Below are 23,673 nucleotides of genomic sequence, written 5' to 3' on the forward strand. Positions count from 1 at the left end.
AAATAATCCACAAATACATATAGATTTAGATATATGTGAAGTAATATATAAATTTATATAAATTGCATGGAAATATAAATGACTAAATTTACTACAGGAGAATGTGCTAACTTAATTCAATAGCTTTTTCCTTCTTCAAATTTTCCAAGTGACTTATATGTCAGACCGGCTTTATTAGAGTGTATAAAAAACAAAACAAACAAAAAACTTAAACTGTAATTAATGGGTTAGTTTTTTACAGCAGTAAGTAAGCAATACGATGAAATAGCACAGAAATTTATCAAGATAGGAATGTTTGGAGCAGAAAAGCATGTAAACTTAAAATTAATTTCCACTTCAGTTGGACGTAGAGATGCAGTCTCTTTGCCTAGATAATTATTTCTGTTCATTGATTTAAGTATTACTAACCAAAAATAAGGTAAAATATGCTACCCTTTATATCAGGAAGAATACTATTTCTGTTCAGAGGATCACTGTTCTCACTCCTGATTTTCCCATACGTTTCCTGCATGTATACTGAGAAGGTGAGCATAATAATAGGGCCAGTGTCACCCAACAAAAACATCATCTAGCTACTAGTGGTACATTTTGAAAAATCAGAACCAATTGACTATATTTTAAGCTGAAAAAGATTATTCACTTTATCTACTAGGGTACATTTGGCTGCAAGTAGCAGAAAGTGTCCACTAAGCCATAAGAAAGTTTATTGTTTACTTAATAGGAAACTCAGAGACAGTCATCAGGATTGGTCTGTCAGCTTACCAATGTTATTAAGGACTCTTTCTGTCTTTCCATTTTGCATATTGGCCTATCATCCCCATGCATGTCACCTCATGGTTGCAAGATGGCTGCTGCAGTTCCATCTATCACATGCAAGTTCAGGGCAGAAAGAAGGGGGAAGGGACTGAGTCAGCCACTATATATTTTTTTTTTCCTGAGGAAGATGTGCCCTGAGCTAACATCCATTGCCAATCTTCCTCTTTTTGCTTGAGGAAGATTTGCCCCAAGCTAACATCTGTGCCAATCTTCCTCTATTTTGTATGTGGGTCACCGCAATGGCATGGCTGCCGACAAGTGGTGTAGGTCCACCCCCGGGAGCCAAACCCGGGCCACCAAAGTGGAATGCACTGAAGTTAACCATTAGGCCACAGGGCCAGCTCCAGCCACTACTTTCTGATATGTCAAGAAAGCAAAAGCTCTCTAGAAGCTTTTCTGCAGACTTCCTCGTGCAACTCATTGGTAAGAAATGGAACATATGCCCAGGACACTCCTTGCTGAAAGAGAGGCTGGGAAATTGACTGTCTAGTGAAAGAGGATGAGATTGTCATGATTGGTTTTGAAATATCATTGAGTCATTCTCTCAGGCTGAGCATACTGTCACCCTCAGCAAAATCAGGGTTCTGTTAGCAGAAGGAACAGAGGAAATGAATCTGGGCAAACAGTGTCTGCATGTTGCCTTAGCTGATTTTACATACCTTGTCTTCTCAAGGTTTCAACCTGATGGAAGCAGGAAAAGAAGACGTGGGATGGTGGCTTTACCTTTTTTTTTTTTTTTTTTGGCAGGGCAAAGTGAACTTCTTTGAGCATCTGAGTAAGTAACAGATACTGCCCTACCCCCAAAATTTCCAAACAAGGCATTTTAGGGAATGCTCAGAGCCCCTGAAATCCATCCACAGGTGACTAAATTAAGAAATCCACCCAGAGTCAACTGAGTCTTTCAACCTGGTCCCCATGGTACACAGCCTCGGGGTCCACTCTGCTGCTTCAAGCACAGTTGTGAGGCAGGTGTGTTGGCTGATTCTGAATGTGGCAGATCTCGCCCTCTGTAACTGGGCTTGCAGTGAAGGAACCTTGACAACGTCTAAAACGGTGTAACAACAAAAATTAAGTTTTCAGTATTTTCGTGGTCCATTGTGTTGAAAATAAAAAGACCAAAAGTTAAAAAATGAGTTCCTCCTTCAAAGCGTTATCATGATCAAGCATCTGATTGCAAAATATTACACATAGGGAACTGCATGGGCCCAGCTTCTGCTGCCAAGAATCTATAATCTCAGACAATCTGGTGATAATCTATCTGAGTCATCAAGGGGGAGGAGAATGATGTTAAATTATTAAGGAATATGTGATTACTTTTACAAGTGTAAACTATTTTGAAAATGCAAGGTTCTGGAATCAGTTGTTAAGTCTTGACTCCATGTTCCAACACGTAGAATCAGAGATTGCCCATGATATCCCAAATCACATCTGCTACTCCAGGAAAACAGAATACTGTGTGTGCTTTGATACGAAATAAGGACACTGATTTCCATGCATAGCTGGTGGAATTAGTATCCTTACTTCGTAGTCACACCTAGTAATAATGTGAGACAAATTTCTGGTAATAATAGAATGATGATGCAAAATGCCTTCTTAGGCAGAGAAAGAGCATACAAAGGGACTAGAACAGAAAATTGTGGGGGAAATGTAAATAAAATTTTTTTTCTGACTAGATTAGAAGAATTTCCTTTTCAATTTTATTTCCTTCTTTGTCAGTCCAGTAAAGCGCTATCATGTGCAACTTTAAGCTTTTGAAAAAAAAAAAATCTAAGCTTCTGGTTCAACTTATCCCGCTTCCTCTCTAACAACAGACATTCTCCAAGGCTCCTTCTCTTGGTCTCCTCGGGATTCTGTACTCTGCACTAGTTTTGATTTTGTGAAGACCTGAATCATTCTGTTAGCAGTTATGAAGTATCTCCCGTAGAGTTGTGGCCCAGGCCAGATGGACGAATTAACTCGAAGGAGAGGAGAGCACTCTGAGCAGCCTTATTCTCAGGCAGACAGCCGTGGATGTGATCCCAGGGAGAACCTGTGAGCTGAGACATCAGTTCCTCCCCCTAGTCCACAGATCAGCCAGCCAGCAGAGCCTCGGTCCCATCGTGGGAGGGTCTGGGCTCCAGTTTCAGCCCAGTGGCCTTGAGATCCTGTTTCCTCCCTGTCTGAGCCCCGTTATCTGAAGCAGATGCTCGTCGGAGGCTGCCTGCGTTTGCAACCTTACTTCGGCCCTGTATCATTTCCTTCTGGCTCAGCCACAGCTCCACCCCAGCTGTCCCAAGCTGCTCCTGAGCACTAGTGGGGCTGAGATAATAACCCCAACCTTTACAGGGCTTCATAAAGGTGGAAAAAGGTCTGGGTTCCAGGGAAAATGGGATAAAATTTCTCTCTGAACATAACGAAAGGTACAATGACTTCACATCTGCTTTCCTTTCTTCTTTTTTTTGTTCCATCTATGATTTCTTTTTCCCCTTTTTCTACACAAATTTATAGTAGAAACCTGCCATTCTAGTAATTTAAAAGCAGTTTTACTCTAGTATTAAAGATGTCCTGTATAAAAGAGCTTGTAGTTCATTTCATGAAAATTTATTTCCATACATACGAACAAATAATTTCAAAGACTCCAATGCATATAAAATTAATAAACCTGAACACTGCTTGATAGCACAACCGTGGTGTAATCTACAAATTGAAATCACTGTTGCAGCCCAAATATATTCACATTTTAAAAGGAGGTGGCTTTCCTAAATGTCTGCCCTGCAGGGAGCAGTCTTGGTGTGGGGGTGGGGTGCGCTGTGAGGGCAAGTTCAGATATCCGTAGGGCGTCTGGGTTAGGACAACAGCAGGAGGTCTAGAGTCGGGTCCATGGTATCTTCGTGTCAGACCCGAGTGGGCAAGATTCAGAGTAACCGGGGACAAGGCAGGCTCTTGCATCAGAGAAGAGAGGCGGCGGGAACCAGCTACGACTGAGTGCCTAATACCCACCAAGCGTTCATGACTTGCTTTACACGCGTCATTTAATCTTCACGTTTTGTATATGAGGGAGGGAGGTTTCCCCTTATCCAGGGGAACTTGAGTTCTATGGGAACTCCTTGGCTAGCAGTCTTTGTTCCATAAGCCACCTGATGGCATAGATCCTGTTAATCTTATTCTGTGTTTTCCCATTGTTTTGCGTTGTGCCTCATATATAGGAGGCACTTATTCAACACTTGCTGAATCAACAGCCTTCCCCTGACTGTCTTCCTGGTGAGGCCGCCCCTGAGAGCAGATCTTGCTAGACTCGGACAAGACCTTAACTAATTAAGGGTGTTCTCTGTTTCCTTTGGGGCAGGAGATCAGCCATAAGCCTCCAGTTCTCTGATATAAATCAGGACCACATGCCCCGGCCGCATCTGTGTCTCACCCGGGGACTCATGTCTATAAGAGGCTCCTGGTGTCAGGTTCCCAGTTCTGCAGTCCAAGCCCTAGAGGTGGTATCTCGAGCTTTCTTCATGAGGTTTCTCCAAGCAAGGCAAGCACATGACCTCTAGCATCTTTCCTTCACTCAACTTACTGCCCTCCGCTTCCAGGTGTCTTAACAATAATATTGTCTTCTGTGTCCCCAGGAACATACGATAAAAGCCTTCAGAACAAATGTAGATCCCCCAAGGGATTATAGTCCTATTAATTTTGATTTTACATCTACGTTAGTCAAATTAATTCCTTCTGGGCTGAGAGTTATAGTATTTCACAATCACTATAACAGCAAGCAGAGAATCTTTTCATTTTGTGTTCTGATTTATTCAGTTATATCTCTTTGCATCTAGAAAAAGCAAAAAATTTGTTTCTCAAAACATTTGAGAAGTTGAGGCAATTACACAGAGACAGGTTGCATGATTACCAACTTCTTGGTAACACTATTGAGTTTGTAGTCTTTCCTACCCGCCTCCAACACACCACCACTGCCATCACCCCAGTCTTTAGGCATTATATAGCATATATTAAACTAACCTTTTTGTTTTCCTTTTTAATTTTAAAAAAATTTTAGTCAGATAAAAGTGGAAAAAACAGTCCAAAGATTTCCCATATATCCTTCACTGAGATTTCCCAAATGTTAACATTTTACAACGTTCTCTCTCTCTCTCGTGCAGTATATATACATGTACACACAGAGGGTGCTCAATTAATGCATGTTGAATTAATGCATGTTGAGAGCATTGGATTAAATGATCTCTACTTTTCCTTCTCTAAAGAATCTACGATCTTATCACTTGTATCTAAAGTAAAATCTTTTATAATATTTGTAATACGTATTCATACACAGTATCCAAACACTAATAACTAATCAATTCAGCCAAATGATAAGCTAATAACTCAGATGCAAATATTTGGCATTTCCACAGTAAAATATCACACTAGATGCCAAGTCACACAGGAATTGTCTTGTAAACAGGACGTGAGTGACAGTTAATTACCCCCACCCAAGACATCGAAAATAAGAGGAAACAGACGCCCCCTATGAGGGAGATGGGAAAACCAGCTGAGGATGGGTCAAAACAAGCCTCCCACCTAGGACGCACTGAAGCTCAGAGGCATGTCTCTAGCCTCCTGCCCTTCACCCACACCCGTGGGTCCCACAAGGGCCACAAACTGAGCTGGCCAACACGAAGTCCTTAATGCTGCTTGTTTTCCTGTGGTCTCTGTTCTACTTGGTGACACGATCACCAATTCTGAGACTTGAGATTCCTCCTCAATGAAATTTTTTTTCATCTCCAGCTTCTAATCAGTCACCATATTCTGTTTATCTAGGAGGCTGCGAGACCACTCAGGAAGGGGAGGGAGGAGCCCAGGTGAGAGAGGTGATGAAGGCCTGGTATTTGGAGAATCTTAATCAGAAAACGCCCGAAGATCCATATTTAAGGAGAGACAGTCCAGAAAGCTGCCTGGTGAAGCCTGGCACGTTTCTGTGGACATAGTTGTTTCTGTTCCATCGTGTCTTGTGAGCTTCGTGCCAGCAAGAGTTACAGACAGCTCGGGATGAAAGGAACTTAGACGTGGGGCTCTAGGAGGACAGCCTGCCACCACCGTCAGAGGTCCTCAGACTCAGAGGGACCACCAGGGCCCCTGGTGGTTTGTTAGGGGGCGGGGGGTGGTAAGGACCCCAGAGAACTGCTCTAGGAAACAACCGAAGAACCGCCTGCCTACTCCTGGGAATCTGCTTGTGTTCATCTTCCTATTGCTAAGTAATGTCTCCATGTGCCATGGCTTTAAAGGTGAGCATTTGGCACAGGTGTGTGGCCTAATCTCTGTTTTCAACACACAGAATCAGGTCAAGCCTAAACTAGAAAGGAGTTATAGTAGAGATGAGAGAAGAAAGAAATTCTAGAACTCTAGAGGCAAAATAGGCAGACCTTGAGGATTGAATGTGAGAAGTGAGCATGGATTGCAGAAGGAGGCAATTCACCCTGGTTGAGGCCCTACTATGTGCCAGGCACTGCACATACATGGCAGTATTGATGTGAGGCAGCCCTCATTACCCCATTGTATTGATGAGAAATCAAGTTTCAGAGAGGTGCAATGACTTGCCCAGGGTCACACAGCTAACAAGTGATGTGGTCAAGTTAACCTAAAACCCCTTTTGTTTCTTTTTAAGCAGCATAGCCTCGTCTTCAAATAAAATCTTAAACAAAAGCCCAATATGTAAAAACAGATCAGCTCTGGTTAGAAAGGGGTGAGAGAAAAGGCAAAACTATGGTGACAGTAAAAGATCAGTGGTTGCCAGTGGTGGGGAGTTGGGGGGATGAACAGGCAGAGCACAGAGGATTTTTAGGGCAGTGAAACTATTCTGTATGATACTATAATGGTGGATACATGTCATTCAACATTTGTCCAAGCCGTAGAATGTACAATACCAAGAGTGAACCCTAATGTCATCTGTGGACTTTGGGTGATTATGACATGTCAATGTAGGTTCATTGACTGTAACAAGTGTCCCACTCTGTGGGGGATGTTGATGGTGGGGGAGGCTGTGCGTGTGTCGGGGCAGGGGGTATATGGGAACCCTCTATACCTTCCTCTCCATTTTGCTGTAAAACTAAAACTGCTCTAAAAAAATAAAGATGAAGGGCCTCGAGTCTCTTCCCCCACCCCCACCTCACTCCTCTCTTTGATGGACCCTGATGTCACCACAGGTCCTTCAAGGGCTCCCCCATGAGCAGTATAAAAGGCCCCCACAAGAAAACAATCCGTTCTGTGAATAACCTCGAAGCAGCCTTCTGCAGTCCACACCAGAGGGTGGTGCAGCTCTCTCTCTTCTAACCACTCTGCGGTCCACTCCTGGATAGCAGGAACGGACAGCAGGAATCCACCTCCCAGGGGGTGACCCTGCCAGGCACTAACCCGCCCTGAAACCACTCAGGTCATAAAGAGCTCACATTACTAGAATGTGCTTGCCCCAGTGCTGCGGCCTCCGGGGGGCCCAGACAGCATCTCCAACTGGCCACCTCGTGGGAAAGGAAGGAGTGTAAGGAGACAGACATGGCCGGGATGGCTCCGGAACCCGGAGCTCCTACACCTTCTATAGTTCGGAAAGGCAACCGGAAGAGGAAGGATAAGAACGACTTCTTGGCTCCATCTCACTAGACTGCAGGCATTTTTTTTCTTTTGAACTTCTAAAATTCCTACTTATTTCCTTGTCTCAGCAACCAACACAGTGCAGACCCCCAGGAGGCATTTAAGGAAGGCACGTTGAATAAAGAATGATGAGACCTTCAGGGAGAACCTTTCCTGTCAGCTGGGGAAATCACTGAACAGGGCAATAAATGATCCAAAGCAGGGACAGAGGAAATGTCTCCTGCAGCCTCCTAAGCTGTGACCCAGGGGTGAGAAACATTCTAGGGGGGGGGGGGAGGACTGGTTTGATGAAGCTCTCCTTGTATTTGGAACCCTTGGGGCCTCATTAGCTCTTCTAGGTCCCAAGGTATCATTTACCATCCGGAGGAATAATGTTCTCTACAACCTTATCTTGTTGATCAGTATTACCAGTGGGAAGCAATGGCTCAGAACATCTCAAAGAACTGTCCCTCAATCACTAATGTTTGGCTTTAAAGTGAGTTACACCCCCTCGATGTGACTACTAGAATACAGCAGAGGGGATGCTGCACCAATGTCTGACCAGGGCCTTACTGGCCCAGCAGTTTCCACTTCCTGCCTCTTCGGAATGATCATTCTTAAGACCCTGCCACGCTGCTCAGGAGCTACATGGAGAAGCCACATGTAGGAGCTCCAATCCACAGCCCCAGCTGAGCCTCCAGGCCATGGCAGCATCAACTGTGGCCATGTGAGTGTGCCATCTTTGACATCCAGCCCAGTCGAGCCCTCGGATGACTCCAGCCTCAGCCACCATCTGAGACATCCTGAGAGAGAAGAACCCAACAGAGCCCAGTCAACCCACAGAAACATGAGAGGAGTGTTCGTTTCCTCGGGCTGCCTTAAGAAAGTACCACAAACTGAGAGGCTTAAAACAACAGAAATTCATTCTCTCTCAGTTCTGGAGGCTAGAAGTCTGAAATCAAGGTGTCAGCAGGGTCACACTCCCTCTGAAACCTCTAGAGGAGGGTCCTTTCTTGTCTCTTCCAGCTTCTGGTAGTCTCAGGTGTTTCTTGGCTTGTAGCAGCATCACTCCAGTCTCTGCCTCCATCTGCACTGGGCTTCTTCCCTCTGGGTGTCTCTGTGTCCAAATTTCCCTCTTCTTATGGGGACTCCAGTTATATTGGATTTGGGCCCACCCAGATGGCCTCATCTTAACCTGATGACATCTGCAAAGATCCTATTTTCAAATAAGGTCACATGCACAGGTACCAAGGGTTAGGACTTCAACATGTCTTTTGAGGGGGACACCATTTAACCCATAACAAGAGGTAATAATAAATTGTTGTAAGCCTCTTCATTTTGGAGAAGTTTGTCATGTAGCAATAGAAATCAGGACACTGGGTGACATTTTTTCAGTGCATCCTGGTACATCAGGCACATAAGCTGAATGTCTAAGGGAAGCCAGCCTGTGATTAAAAAGTGGACATGCAGATAACTGAAATGTGATTAGAAGTTTGTTTGATTTGGTTTTAGTATGGAGTTAAGTTTTTATTTTTTTCTCTTCTCATGGTGTTTTCTTCATTAATCTCTATATACTTTTACAAAATTCAAGGTCTTTTTTCTAAGCCTATTCTATATAAAGAGCAATGGCTGTGAGTCAGAAGACTTGTGTCTGTCCCTGTCTAACTGATGATCTCAGGCAAATCAACCAGCCCCTCTGGGCGTTAAGTTTCATTCACTCAACAACCGTTTATTAGGATCCTATAATGTATTGGTGGTGGAAGGGGATCAAGAGTTCATACAACCCAGCCTCTCATTTCACAGACCAGGAAGCTGAGCCCGGGGAGGTTAAGGGATCTGCTAGTCATAAACTAGCTGTATTCTGATAGTATTCATCCGTAAAATGATGGGTTTGCAACAAATTTTCTCAAAGGCTCTTTCCAGTCATTAAACTAATTCTGACTCTAAAACCATGAATCTATATTTTACCCATTTTAAATTTAAAAAAATACTACATTCAATTCAGCTGAAAGCACTTCTGAGCCTCAGAAATTGTGACTGCAAAATTATGTCACCACAATTTCCTTGACTTTGATGCTTATGAATTATGAAGCCAGAGAATAGAAAGTTTCATCAAACCATCAAAAGCGAAAATGATTTTTTTTGTACTTTCAGTTTGCATGACTTCAACGATCCTGTTTTTACTAATCTTAATAATGTCTCCAGACTTTTAAAAGCCCCCAGAATACCTCATCTTGGCAAAGTTGAGTCACAGGTTCGTCTGCAAAGAGCTCAGCCTTAAAGTGCACTGATTGCCTGATTTAATAGAAAAAATAATAATATGAGGCTAACATGCAAAAAAAAAAAAGATGAGTATACTCATATATCATTTATGTTATTTATATATATCATATATACTCATGTATGTATACATTTATATATGAGGGTTTTGTTTTTGCTGGGAAAGATTCGCCCTGAGTTAACATCTGTTGCTAATCTTCCTCTCTTTTTTTCCTCCCCAAAGGCCCAGTACGTAGTCGTGTATTCTAGTTGTAGGTCCTTCTAGTTCTTCTGTGTGAGCCACCGCCACAGCATGGCTACTGACAGAGGAGTGGTGTGGTTCCACTGAAGCGGTGAGAGTGTGGAACTTTAACCACTAGGCCATCAGGGCTGGTTCTCTATATGAGTATTTATATTTATTATATTTATATCCAAGTAAACTCACATATCATTTTCTTTGAAAATAGGAAGGAATCTCAAATGTTGTATGGATTTGTGCAGGGATTGTTCATGGATTCATCTTCCAATTATGCCTGGGACCAGAGTATATTGGCTTAAAGATCTGAAGGAACATTTATATGAATGAATTGCTTTTGGAAATGAAAGACACCTTGTATAAGATATAAGTCAGATAATGACACAAAGCATGTGCTGGGTGAAAAGGTATTTTTATAATGTATCATGAGAAGACCTGAGTGAGTAAGATTAACATAGTTTAAGACTGTATATTCTGCCACAGTAGTGAAACCTGATAATATGAATTAAAATGAAAAAGTTGTAAAACGAGGAAGTGTTTGTACATAGTCAGGACATGATATCAGCTGTTGTCGGCTTCGAATGTTAAGAGCCTGTGTGAGGAGCCTGCAGGGAAGCATAAGGACCATTTCTTTGTTCCTGGGTCCTCCTCGGCTTCTACCTGTCTGTTCCCAAATCCTTGTCAAACGCGTTTTTATGGCACTTGACCCATGTGTGGTCATTATTAGTTTATAGTTCACGTCCCCAGCTAGGCTGTGAGTGTCTGTGGGAGAGAAATTACGTCTCAGCTCTCTTGGTGTACCCAGAGTCTGCTTGTGCCTCGGGTACAGAAGATGATCAACGAACCATCTTTCTCCAGTCCCTCCACTGACAGCAGCAAAGATGCTGTGGGTGATGCAGACGTGATGAGGTAGCTGAAATAATGTGCATTTGGAACAGAACAGATTTTTCCTCCCAGGCAGCTGCGGGTAGTTAACACATTTGTTATTCAGTCATACCTTTCCCCATCCATCCAGTCTTCGGCGTGGTGACTTCTAGCCTCTGGACTGCTCAATGAGGCTCTTGTTACCCATCGCCGCTGACCCGCAGCCTGAAGAGCAGCTGGCTCTCAGGCACCTGCCGCTTACTCAGAACACGACCTGAGAGCAGCCTCTGACAGGTCCTCCCTCACAGTCACCTCAGCGACATCCAGTGCATGACTCATACAGCAATTATGAAAGAGGGGGAAGGATTCTCAAGAAAAAGAGTTTTGGAAGCAGAGGTCTTATTGGGCCTCCGGTGGGCAGACCTCAGGTGTCACCTGACCAGGGTCTTTTTGCTGTGACAGGCGGGTGGGCCCCAGCTTTGCCCCTGCTCCACCACATCTCCTCTAAGAGCTGCAATTCCTGATCAGCCCAACCCGGGAGTGTGTTTCCACATCGGGCCCACAGCCACCCTCCGCCCCCTCTCTGTTCCTAGAACAGGAACACGCGAGGGTCTGTGCTCTGCTTCCCTGGAGCCAGGTCAGCGATGCCAGGTGCCAGGTGTGTGGCCCTGCCGCTCCAGAATTGGACGGGAGGACAAGAGCCAGCTGGCCAGTCACTTTTTAAGGTGGAGCTGGAATTGTTTCCTGCCAAAGACTGAGCCGGCTGCACTGTGGCTGCCTCATAAGTTATACTAGAAGCTTCTTCACAAATTGTCTTTTCTCTTCCTCCCTGGTCGTTTTGCCAGCGAACACATGGGAGCCTGGTTTTGCTCTTCAAACAGGTTTAGGTCTCACAAAATGCGTGGCTTGCTACCAGATGGCAAGCTGTGTGGGGGCTCCTTTTTTTCCTTAGTTTCCTTTCCAACGGCTTTATATTAAGGACATCTCGTAATGAAGGACCCAATAAATACTGGCTGAACCAGCGAGCGATTGCTCATTTGCATAGCACTTTCCAGTTTACAAAGTAGTTTCACTTAATCTTCTCCGGAGAGTTAGGCCCCTCCCCTCACTCATGCACAGGTCTGGCATCTGAAAGCTTCTGGTGGGCCCGCTCTTCTCCAAGGAGGAGGAGAAAACACGAGGAGTGTTGTCTCAAGCCCCACCACAGAAATAAAAGACTCAGAAGAAGGAGCAATGCTCTGGTGTTTTCAGTGACGTGGGGCAGGTCCTTTGACAGAAGAATTCGAGAGAGAACTAACCTAAGGATATGTATTGGGTGCCACTGTGGGTTAGGCACTTTCAAAACTAATTATTTACACTTAATCCTCACAAGAGCCTTGTGAAGAGGGCGGTATTCCCATTTCACAGGTGGGAAAGTGGTGGCCCGGAGATAATAACTAGCCTTCCCAGGGCCTGCTCGGTGGCGCAAGCGATTAAGAGCACATCCTCCACTGCGGCAGCCCGGGGTTCACAGGTTCGGATCCTGGGCATGCACCAACGCACTGCTTGTCAAGCCATGCTGTGGCAGTGTCCCATATAGAGTGGAGGAAGATGGGCATGGATGTTAGCCCAGGGCCAGTCTTCCTTAGCAAAAAAAGAGGAGGATTGGCAGATGTTAGCACAGGGCTGATCTCCTCAAAAAAGAAAAAAAAAAAAAAAAATAACTAGCCTTCCCAGGCTCATACAGCTAGGAAGTAACAAGCTGGACTTTAAGCGCCCGGTCCCCCTGTCTGCAGAAAATAATTTGTTGACGTTTCATTTGATTACATCACTAAGCTCCATTTTCCTGTGCTGGTTCTAGTATATTGTTTATGCAGAAGCCTCACAAAGTTCAAGGATTAGAGAATTCTGGTTGTGATTTGTCTGACAACCTCACTGGGTCAGAGCTCAAAGCAAGTATATTAGGGCAGACTTCTCAAAGTGTAGTCTGTGGACTGGGGTCCAAAAATGTTACCACTCTGCCAAGAGACAAATACAAATACTGAGATGAAGCACTTAACAACTTTTAAGGTAGGGTGTTTCAACCTCGCATTGTTGATATTCTGAGCCCGACAATTCCTTAGCGTGGGGGGCTGTCGTAGGCATTGTAGGATTTTAGCAGCATCCCTGGCCTCTACCCACCAGATGCCAGGAAACACCACCCTCCCCCGTTGTGACAACCAAAAATGTCTCCAGACATTGCCAGATGTCACCTAGGGAGGCAAAGTCACGGCCTCCCCACCCCAGCTGAGAATCACTGCTTAAAAGCAATTTGACAGAGGAATTTTACATCTGTTCGATCTAATAATAAAAATATTGGACCTTGAATTTTGTATGTCTTTGTTGTTTTTTAATTTCATTTTTCCAGTAATCCATTTTTATTGATTTTATTAAAGTATTGGTCTGCAAGGCATTGGGGAAATAAAAAGCAAAACAAAGCTGGTCTTTCACCATCGATGGTTTGAGAAGCCCTGTTAGGGGGGAATACGACAGACACCCAAGTGTGAGAAGGCAGCTGGGAAGAGAGAGAAACCATCGTCAGATTCCTGTCCTTTCTTGACCGGTAGTTGTGGTTTGTGGACCTAACAGAGCCTTTTAACATTTTAATGTATTTTTTTAACATGTGGCTCAGCTTATGGTACAAAATTGAAAAAGCCCACTCCCAGCGCCATGGTCTCCCTTAGGGTTACCAGCTTCTCGTCGTGTGTCCCCTACAAGATTTTCCTAGTGTGTGCAGATGGACACATTCACACGTCCGCTTTCCCTCTCTCCGGTGATGGACTTTCGAGGAGTGGCAGATGTTTTGCCATTTCAGGCCGTGCTGCAGCATTTATCCGTGTACACGGAAGCGGGGAGCAGTGTTGATAGATGAGTCTGCAACTAGATTACTTTCAAGCTCTTTGCAATACTAATTTATTGTCAATGTCATCAACTTCAGCTCTGTATATTAATATATCTTTTTCTGATTACAAAAGCAATATATGCTTATTGTAAAAATTCAAATATCACAGAAACATGTAACTCTAAATGTAAAAATATCTTATAATCTCACTCCGCCCTGATTCTCACCATAACCACTGTGAACTTAGAGATTTAGTCTTCCAGAGTTTTACATATGTGTGTGGGTATTCATAAATGTATACATATTTAAATAAATGGGATCATATTGTATATTCTGTCCTATAACTATCACCCTTAGATATTAAAGGTTACATACAAAATGCCAGCCAGAGGTTTCTGATATTTAAACAAGAACAATTCGAAAGAATGTGTTTGTAAAGCAAAGAATTACTGAGAATACATCTCTCCAGATTTTAGAAATGTGAAAATCCACTGATGTGTAGCCATATGGTAGTATGTTTATTTCCTTGAAGTTCACCCAAAAGGATTGTTCTCATGCAGTATTTATTAAAATGTATGTTTTCTGTCTAACATTATTGAACAAAACAAATATTTCCCTGGACCAGCCTAACCATCTTATTAACTGTAAATTGCATTATCTGAAATGCAATCAATATTCTTCTGGTATACAATGCTCCTAACATATAATTCTAAACCACATTAGTAGACAGAGAAGCCTGCATAAGATTTAACAGGCTTTGTCTTGTCTAGCTATTGTTCAGATTTCTTCATCCAAACCCTGCAGTCTGAACTGAGCATTAATTATCACCGAGAGCAGGGAAAATGTCATTTTAAAAAAACCACCATTGACAATCTTAGGTAAGGAAATGGCACTTTCAGGTTTGGATACCCAAATCAAACATTCCTTCAAAGAATATGTTTTGAGCATGTTTTATATTCCAAGCTTTGAGTTGGGTGCTGTGCGTGATACAAAGACAGTTAAAACAGTCTCTGCCCTGCCAGAGATTTCTTAGGAGACGTTTTCTCTCTTTAAGAAAGAATATACCTTAAAACATTCTACTATTTGGTGATTTAAGCTCATGAACTGGATATCAAGCAAAATTATTTGCTTACAGGCAAGCATTTTTGCTGCTTAGGTGCATATTAATATCCCCTTCTCAGTGTAGACATCTCTTACCTAACACAGAAGAGAATTGTTTTAAGTTTCCTTAAAGTGAATTTCTGCTAAATGAATCCTTCCATTATAAAATCAGACAGGCTTTCTGCAAAACAAAACAAAACCAAAAAAAAGCACTATCTGTGAATGTAAGAAAACTATAATTAAAAATGTAAGCATCTAAAAATCATATCTACTGAAAATGCATGCTTAACAGTGTACAGCATTTAGCAAGTACTCTATACATTTTCATTGTTGAATTAACGTATTAATAATATTAATATTGGCCATATTTTTTAAATTCTCCTTTGTCCATAAAAGGCTTATCTGCTTACTAAATCTGACTCAGAAAATGCCAACACGACTATATCTGCAAAAGGAAACATATCTAAATTTATCCAGAAACCCTGACAGTAATTATGTCTCACTATTTCACATCCTCATCCACCCGTAGATATTGTAGTTCCTGGAGCTTTAGGATTTGGTTAAGTTCTACTTTACCCTGAAACCTCCGTACATATCTAGCTGTATCTCTAAAGCAATTTTTTATAGGTTTTGTTTTAATTCCACTTCTAGAATTCACTTTCATCTTACCAATTTTTTATGTGTGTGTGAGGAAGACTAGCTCTGAGCTGACATCCATTACCAATCCTTTTCTTTTTGCTGAGGAAGATTAGCCCTGAGCTAACACCGGTGCCCATCTTCCTCTATTTTGTATGTAGGATACGGCCATGGCGTGGCTTAATGAGCGGTGCTTACCTCCACGCCCGAGATCAGGACCTGTGTACCACAGGCCACTGAAGCAGAGCACACGGACTTAACCACTACACCACCAGGCCAGCCCCACATCTTACCAATTTTTTAGGTAAAGAGGTAAGTGGATATGTCACCGACTAGGTGCCTTAAGAAACTCCAAGGTGGGTTTGGAAGCAATTAACTGTTTTTCCAAGTTCTTTCTTTTCCTTTTGTATGTTAAGGAGATGTAACCACAAGCCATCCTGAAACTGACCAAGTGAGAAACTCAAGGGAGATGTAACCACCAGCCATCCTGAAACTGACCAAGCCTCACCACAAGAGCTATGCCCATGACCTTTGCCTGATTTTAAATGCAAAGATCTCTCCAGGAGGAGCTTAGTCCTCATTATGCAGAAGCATGTTTTCCAACTGAGCCTGTGCAGGCTAATACCTGCCTCTCCCCTTTGAATATTCATTCCCCAACTGAAATCAAAGTTCCTGCTTCCCTTTGTTCCAGGACGCCATGACTTTGGAAATGATTCTTCATGGCCTCCTATTTGCTGCAAATACACTTTACTTTGTGAGACAACTTCCACTGGTGTGGAGTCTTATTTAACTCACCAGGAGGTGAGCCCACTTGGTTCGGTAACAGATAGTTGATTAGTTTCCTAAGAGACAGAATCTAATATGCAAGCCTTGATATCAGTGGTCTGATTTCTAAAAACACACGTCTGCTTACTAATCCAGTGAACCTGACCCCACAAACACCACCACTGCTGTCACTGGGGAGGCAGCTCCAAGATCCGACAATGTCACTGCTGATGTCACCACCAGGTGATTAGAGACACCATGATTGCACACAGTCTGATTGGAGATGCTTCCTTATATGTACAGATACATTTGGAACTACTGGAAGTGCTGAATTTAAGATGACGCATCTTTTGAGCAAATTTTGAAATTAATATTAATTCTATAATACATAACTGAAACTCTCTACTAGTTCTTAATTTTCCCATAACAGCTGTTACGCTAGCTCTACTCTTATCCCAGACCTTTATTGAAAAGATAATCTTCATAAGTCACCCAAACTCTACTTTTGATGTCAGGCCCCTGGGCAACACTGGCCCACGTGCTTTCTGACTCAGGTTGGTGAACAGACTGTCTGTCTGTCTCCCTCTCTTTCCATCTCTTCTCCCTCCCTCCCCTCCACTTAGGAAGCCTTTTCTTCCTGCTTCTAGCTCCAGATGGCACTGATAGGCTAGTATTTCTCCAGCTTTCTCTGTTGTGCTTTCTGCACTCAAATTTTATAGCCATAAGCCTGTGTCCAGTGGGTACATCAGAAGCCTGTGGGGAAGACAAAATCCTGAGTCCCACTAGTCACTAAAAGAAGAAAATCACTTGACCCACTGCCATATAATTTGCTGTAATACCCAAATTTACAGGCTTTAGGTTACAAGGCTTCCTTTAGCAAGGGACATCTGTAGAAATCCTGACAGTTAACTGACACCATCATCACACCTAAATCCCAACCTCACACACTCAGCACACACACACACAAACACACTGACACATACATACATGCTCACATACATATATACACAAACACACTCACACTTTCACACATATACACACACTCACACACACATTCACTCAACTTAAGAGGTTTCAAGCCTTTGGAACTTCAGATGACGTCATCCATGGCTACTACAACCTTATGGGCTAAATCCGAAGATGGAGAGTCTAAAGTGTTTTAACGGTAGCCAGCAGGTTAGTACTGCAATTTCCTGCCGGGATGTCACCCCACTGGGAAATTCCCTGGGCTGTCTCTTTCCTCTGTAAGTGTCCAGGATTGGTCCCCAGCAGATACGAGGTCCTCCCTCCAGAATTTTCCTGGTGCACTCAATACTATCACTTATCAAGATCTACATATGATGTTTTTTAAAAGGGGGAGGGATAGTAAAGCATTACAAATTTGGTTTGGTGGGAAGGAAAGATAAGAACTCCAGTACCAGCTTTGGCATATTGTTATGGGTTGAACTGTGTCCCCCCAAAAGATATGTCAAAGTCCTAACCCCCAATACCTCAGAATGTGACCTTATTTGGAAACAGGGTCTTTGCAGGTGTCATCAGTTAAGACGAGGTCATACGGAAGTAGGGTGGGCCCTTAATCCAGTGTGACTGGTGTCCTTACAAGAAGAGGGAAGATGGCCATGTGAAGACAGACACACAGGAATGCCATGTGATGACGGAGGCAGAGACCAGAGGAGGCAGAGATGGAAGGATGCAGCTGCCAGCCAAGGACTGCCAGGGCTGCTGGTGTGGGAGACGAAGATTTGGCCACCCTGAAATCTATCTCTTTACCTTGATTGTTTCCTCTGACGGACATTTGACCTCCCCCACTAACTGCCTAAAGAATTTGACATAGAAGATCTGTTCCAGGAAGGAGTTACCATCTGATGGCTATAATATAATGTAAAATAGATGTTACAATAGGAAAGGCACCAACAAGCCCATCTTATCAGAAGTTCTGTCTCTCTGGCCACATTCTCTAGATGGCCCTGCAAGGAGTTGCCAGACAAACATTTACATTTATAAGGGAAATCTCCATTTGTAAAGGTATCTCCCTCTCTGCATTGGGAAGAGGGGGGATGACCTCATTTCTTATCAGTGTGGAAGGCGAGGCCTTAAATCTGCATAATAACCTTACTCTTGTTTACTGTGCTTTAGTGGTAATCTCCTGTAACTGACTGCCCCCACTCCCAACATCCTCCTTTGTCATTAGGTGAAGATGGTATTTAAGACGAGAATCTCTGCTATTGTGTTGAGAAACTCAAGTGTTCCTGGTTTCTCCCATGTATACATGTTATTAAACTTGGTATTATTTTCTCCTGCTAACCTGTCTTGTTAATTATTTGGCCAGCCATAAGAACCTTAAGGGAAAGGGCCGAGGGGGATTCTCTCTCTCCCCCCACACTGGCAACACCAGAAGCTGGAAGAGGCAAGGAAGGATTCCACCCAGACTCTCAGAGAGAACGTGGCCTTGCTGACATCTTGTTTTTGGACTTCCAGCCTCCAGAAATGTGAGAGCATCAATGTCTCTTGTTTTAAGCCCCTCATGTTGTGGTACTTTGTTACAGCAGTCCTAAGAGACGTTTTGCCTCCATCTTCTATTAATTCTTTTAAATTCCACATGTAATTTGTGAATATATTCTCCACTTAAAAGATTCAAATGATACTAGAGAATACAGTAAAAAAAAAAGGTGCAAGTTCCCTCCCTTCACCCCGTTCCCCCGTCCTCCTCAGAGGTAACCATGTTAATAGCATTCCTGCCCTGGTGATCGGTTTTCCTACGCATTTCCACACACGTACAGTTACATGTACATAAGTGCACAGAGAGTATTTTTTTCAGATAAATGTCATTCCCTTTCTAACCTTAAACCCCCATAATCCCTTCCTTCTCCTCTTAGACACGTCCTAGATATACAATCTGAACTTTTTCACAGTATAAGATCCTCATATCATGCTTGTGGAATTTTCCCCTTTTAGCATTTAAGTTGGGGGTTCCATAGAAACTATTTGTAACTACCTTTTAAAAGCAATTTTTTTATTCAAGTTTAGGACACTTTCATTACACAATTATATATAATATAATACAGGTCCTATGACAAATGAAAATGGATGTCGTAGAGAAAGAGGTAAGCTGTACCTCTAAAGCTAATAGCAATTAAAGTCCATATTTGCTATGAGAGGAAAGTCCTAAATGCTCACGAATGCTGTTTATATAAACCATATCTATCATGTCTACAAGTTCAGCGATTAGAGTTCAAAGTTTCTAAACTGAGTATTGACTTGATGAAGATTCTATAAGCTACAAACTGAACTTGTCATGAAAATCGCTCCCTTCTTCACTTTAGGTTACCGTGCCTCTCTTGCCTGTCTCTAGGCTTATGAGCCTGGGGTCCTTTTTACGCCCTCTTTCCCTTGCTCTCTGCACACAGCCCCTCACCGATGCACTCCCTGGATTTGTGCTCACTTTCACCTTTTCTCCTTCTCCAGAGCCAGTGGTGGAGCCTTCATGGCCTCTCCCTGGATTGTCTCTGCATCGCCTGACCAGGCCCTCTGGCACGGACCCGTCCCTGCTGTAAGCTCTCTGGCAGCCTGGTGCCCTCGAAAACTTCCAGGCCCAAATCTTTTTTGTCATGCCACATGAGATGAAGTGGGCTAGGCACTTTTCTGGGGTGAAGATTTGAGGTACCATCCTCTCATAAGGAAAGTGTGGCCATGCCTCCAGGAGCTCTGTGGGCCCCCTCCTCATGGGCTGGCTGACTCTCCCCCAGCGAATCCCTGGGAACTGCATATAATGAGAACCAGTATAGTTTTATGGGGAGGCAGAGCCATGATTGTCTACTGTATTCTTAAGGGCATCCTTGACTCCACAAAAAAGCATGAGAACCACTGGCTTTAAATATTAGAATCTCTTCTGAATTTCAACACTGGCCAGAGGTGAGATTTAAATTGGCTATTCATTCATTCATTCATTCATTCATTTGAATAAGGGTGACAGGGCCATGAACTGTCCTCCAGGGTCAATCCTTTATCAGGGTAGATAACAGGATGAGAATGCACCCGCACAGCCGAGGCTTCCTGAGGAAATGCCTTGGTTGAACTGTGGTTCAGGGTTATAACCGTGGCTTTGCATCATCAGGTTTCTCCAGGACCACATTGCTGCGAGAAGCAAAGGTGACTCATACAGGTTTTTGGGAGAATGAGAGAGCACCTGCCTGTGAGACTGTTGGAGAATCCCTGGGTTTCCCTGGGTCACAGGCAGTTGGCAACATAACACCTTTCTCCAAACACCAGCTCCTCCTCCTGACCTGGAGTGGTCAAATGGTGGCCCCTAAAAGACAAATATCCTTTTAAGAGAGGAGAGGCAAGGGGAGGACGGAAGCATAGATTGGAGAGATGTGACTACAAGTCAAGGAACGCCAAGAGTTGCTGGCAGCCACCAGAAGCCAGGAGAAGCCACCAGGAGCTGGAAGAGAGACAGGAAACAGATTCTCCCTCAGAGCCTCCAGAAGGAACCAACCCTGCAAATGCCTTGATTTCAGACTTCTAGCCTCCAGAGCTATGAGAGAATACATTTCTGTTCTCATAAGCCACCCAGTCTGGGGTAATTTGTCACGGCAGTCCCAGCAAACGAACACATCTCTCTATTTATGTGGATGTGACGTTACTCTCCTCGCTTCTGCTTTGTCCCTCTTCGCTCTTTTGTCAACATAACAGCCAGAGTCAGAAGTCATCCTTCTGCTGGAAGCCCCCGTGGCTCCCCTCCTCTCCTGGTACCCTCCCCATCACTCCCTCCTCCTTAGCAGGGTGAGCTCCCACCTCCAGGTAACCACAGGGTTCATTTCCTCACCCCCTTCTGTTCTTTATTGAAACCCCCTCTCTGAGATCTCCCCTGACCACGCTGTTTAATACTACACCTGCCACATTCCCTAGCTGTCTCCTTGTTTAATCTTTCCCCATAAAACCTACTACCATCTAACATAGTATGTCTTGTAATCATTTATTTTACTTTTTTGTCTGTCTCTCTCCCTACCCACCCACCTGCCAATTAGGTTGTAAGTTCCATGAGGGTAGTCAGTACTCAATACATATCTTTGAATGAATGAATGGATGAATGAATGAATGATGTATTCTCCCATCATCCAGTGGAACTCTACATCACCTTTAACTCCTCCACCTCAAGACTCACTCCCACACATAAATTCATTCAGACTTACTGATCCCTCATTTCCCATTGCTTCTGATCAATCCCTTCCTCCTTTTGGTCACAGCTACCACCACCATTTTGCCCAGTGACCCATGAATTAGCTTCCTAAATAGTCTCCCTTCCTTGGCCCTCCCCTCCCCACATCCTAAATTGTCATGCTAATGTTCCTAAAAATATCACTTTGATGATGTCTCTCCCCAACCAAAAAAAAAGGAAAAAAAAACACAAAGGCTCTGAAAGATGAGATCATGAGTGATGTTTATCTTCCTCTTTATAGTTTTCTGTTTTTTCTAATTTTTCTACATTAAAGATATACTCTTTTTATGATAACAAGTTATGGAAGATGAAACTGCTAAATGGTTCCCTCTTGCCTACACAGAGGCCCTCTACAGTGTGGTTGTCCTCCATTCCTCTCTCCCCCTCTGAACCATCTCCATTCCTCTAAGCACAGATGAGGCTGAACTCTGACCTGAACTTCAGCAAGCAAGTCTCCCCCAGATCCCATGAAAGGAAACCAGATGGGCCAATGCCGTCCCGAGGCATGAGGGGCCACAGACGCAGCCAGATGGAGGACATATGTTAGAGTTGCAAACCTGGGCTGGCCCTGTGGTTTAGCGGTTAAGTGCGCGCGCTCTGCTGCTGGCGGCCTGGGTTCGGATCCCGGGCGCGCATTGATGCGCTGCTTCTCCGGCCATGCTGAGGCTGCGTCCCACATACAGCAATTAGGGGGGTGTGCAGCTATGACACACAACTATCTACTGGGGCTTTGGGGGGAAAATAAATAAATAAATAAAATCTTTAAAAAAAAAAAGAGTCGCAAACCTGACCAGGCAAGGATCCCCAAAGGCAACACAGGGCCTCAGTCCCATTCCTCACCCCGGCCTTCTGAAATTCCATCTCCACACTCTGGTAGAACTCATTTGAATTTGAAACGTTGTACTGATTTTTCTCATCGTTCACTTTTTAATGCCCGCACGGTCATTGTGCTTTACTGCTCAATAAACCATAAGAAATCTAAAATGCAAGCTCTCCTCCGATGATAAATGAAATTGATTTTTTAGAGCCATTTGGAGTCACCAGAAACAACTGCCTTTTAACACGTGTCTGAACTCCTACCGAATTAGCTTTAGGGCTTTGGGCTAGAAAGCAAATTGCATTATGTTCTTCTAAAAGTATATCCGTACAGAATCATCTGTAATCCCTTCAGAGCAATCTTTGCAAGTCACTACTGGAATACATAATGTTATAAATTCTATTAGGTCATAGAATTACAGGGCTGGAAGTGATCGAGAGAAGTGACAGATCATAGATCTGACAGATCCCCACTGTCTTCAAAACCACATCTTAGCTAGGCCAGAAAATAAAGGACCAAACGTATTTGTTCCAAAATCACTTCCTGCTCCACCTCCCCAAGTCATAAAAATATTTTCATGTAGAATGAGACCAAATCCATAAACATTTAAATTTAAAAAGGGAATTAGGGAGGAACTTTCCAGTGCTGGGATCCCTGATTTTTTCCCTTACTGTGCACATCTGTAGGAACCATGAGAAAATACTCTGAAGCCAGCCCCACCCTTTCTGCTCCTCTCGTCGCTAGGTTATCAGACAGTGTTAGCCACCCGGAGCCAAGTCTAGTCAACTGAGTTGACCCCCACCCAAGTTCCCATGACAGAAGCTACCAGGAAGAAGAGACAGACTTTGTGCACTTATATTAAAACAATGGCTTCTTATCACCAAGGCCAGACTGATTCCAACTTGGGCAAACGCTAAGAAGCCTTTTTTTATCGGGCGAAAGCAGGTCAGGCCCTATCCTGAAGGGAAATGTATGTTAGAAGTCCCAGTCTCACCTTTGTTGCCACCACTCTTCCCACCCCCTATGCTTGCTTTTCTACCTCTCTCCTTGGACAGCCAGACCTCATAGAATCTTCCACCACCCCTCAGTCAGAACAGCAGGGTAGATGCTTTCCACGTGCATTCATTCAGTGTGTGTTTTTGAGCACCTCGCCGCACTGGGCATTTTACAAGGATATTCTCTCCTCTAATCTTCACAGCGTGACTCTGGTGTGGGCACTATGACGGTCCTCATTCAGCTGATAAAGGAACTGAGGCAAAGAGAAGTTAAGTAACTTGCCCACTGTCCCACAGCTAGTAAGGAATAGATAAAGCCGAGACTTGAACCCAGGAAGTCCAGCTTCAGCAGCCATGCTCTTAGGCTGCCTCATTCAGCCCCTCACAGGCCTGGGTCTCCTTGTTGCTGATGCCAGTGGTGCTAAGTGTCAGGAAGAGGGAGAAGGGGCTGTAAGGAGAGGGCTGACCTAGCCTGGGGGTCGGGAACAGCTTCTCAGAGGG

The sequence above is a fragment of the Ceratotherium simum genome, chromosome 1 (genome assembly GCF_057802395.1).
Source record: "Ceratotherium simum simum isolate JZ-2026a chromosome 1, ASM5780239v1, whole genome shotgun sequence".
Lineage (NCBI taxonomy): Eukaryota > Metazoa > Chordata > Mammalia > Perissodactyla > Rhinocerotidae > Ceratotherium > Ceratotherium simum.